This window comes from Monodelphis domestica, chromosome 6 (genome assembly GCF_027887165.1).
Source record: "Monodelphis domestica isolate mMonDom1 chromosome 6, mMonDom1.pri, whole genome shotgun sequence".
In the NCBI taxonomy this organism is placed as follows: Eukaryota; Metazoa; Chordata; class Mammalia; order Didelphimorphia; family Didelphidae; genus Monodelphis; species Monodelphis domestica.
In genome coordinates this window covers 222,477,410-222,479,039 of record NC_077232.1, presented here as the reverse complement: position 1 = coordinate 222,479,039, position 1,630 = coordinate 222,477,410, and the positions used below count along the sequence as shown (strand labels likewise).

At 35.4% G+C, this 1,630-nt stretch overlaps 1 pseudogene; it reads left to right on the top strand.

The window, feature by feature from the left end:
- Window positions 1-222: 222 nt before the first annotated feature.
- On the top strand, window positions 223-1,137 carry LOC130455233 (centromere protein K-like; annotated as a pseudogene).
- Window positions 1,138-1,630: the final 493 nt, after the last annotated feature.

The window sequence follows — 1,630 nt, the reverse complement described above, 5'->3', positions numbered from 1 at the left end:
TGTGGCCTTCAGGGAGGGAAGCTTCTGATTTTGGGGGCTTGAGGACTTGTTGAAGGAACAACTAGGATCATAGAGAAATGCTCTAGTGTGAGGTGTAAGGAGACAGGAAAGATGGGGAGGAGGGCAATTTATGAAAGGCTTGGAATGCCAAGGGAGAAAGGAGAAGGTTTCATGTTTGATCCCAAAGTGAGAAAGAATCACTGTAGTTTTTTGAATATGGGGATGGGTGAGATGTTCAGATCTGCACCTTCTGAAGATCACTTTGACATGGAGAGGATTGACTGGAGTGGGGAGAGACTTGATGTAAAAAGATTAACACAGAGGTATGGCAGTAAATCAGCAAAATCTAACTCCAGATGATAATGAGAATAAAGAATATGTTGTGGGTAGGAAAGATAAACTTATTGAAGAATGTGAAGAATTGTGGAAACATGGAAAAATGTCAGCAGGAGATAGCACTGGCTGGAGGTGAAAGACAACCATTCTGATGCTCAGGATATAAGCTCCTTGAGGCTAAAATTACTATTAATGAGGCGAGTAAAGAGTCTAACTGCAGAATGCAATCAATGGCTGGAAAGAACTCCCGACATAATCCCACTGAACCCAAAAAGTCTAGTAGTACTAGGAAAAGATGGGTTGCAGAAATTACATAATCTTGAAATACTGCTGTGCATGGTTCAATCAAAGACCCAGAAACTACAGGAAGACTTAACAAGAGCAACAGTGGTTGAATGAGCAAGAACAGCTAGTAATATCTCAGTGAAAAATGTAAGGAACGAAAAAATCAAGTGATACCATTTTCTGAGCAAAGGACTTTTTTTTAAAAATGAAAACTAAAATGACTAACATACAAAGGTATAGAGAGAAACTGTTGACCTCTCTGGGTGAGTTTCTAGACAAGCATTTTCCTTTCCCTGAAAAAAAAATGGAAATAAGAAGAGAAAAAGAGAGTGTAAGCCAACTGCACAACTAAAGACATTGCATGAAATTTTAGAGGTTCATATAAATAGCTTACTTCAGAAGTCGCCACATGATCCATACATAAAAATTAATGATTCCTTTTGGCCACCTTATATTGAGCTGCTGCTGCATAGAGGAATTGCAATTAGACATCAAGATGATCCAAACCAAATCTGATTAGAAGTGTTTCATCAGTAAAAGTGTTGTGTTTTCTGAGACTTGATACTTAGAAACCTTGATACTCAAGCATAATGGAAGCCTGAATATTCACTTGGACGAAGAACATTGTTTTAATACCGAAGTTTAACTTTCAATTTGTTGTTGATTTCCTAATTAGATATTCCTTTCTCATTTAGTCAGTGTTGATATATTGTAAACTGTTTTTACGGCACCTTTTCTTTAGCATTTTGTTTCATCTGTATCTCAATTTGGATGCTTTAGAGAATTTTAATGTAGGTGATAATAAGACACATTTGTTTCAACAGGACATTGAAGTTGTATTGGTGCCTTAGTTTAAAGTTAATAGATTTTTTACAAAGTTAACTGTAGAATTATTTTCACATGTAACAACTTATATGTAGACTTATTGAAAATTGGAATCTTAAATGTTAAAAATTGGATAAAGCTGTTAGATAATGTCTAATGATTTATCTTTAAATTCTATAATATA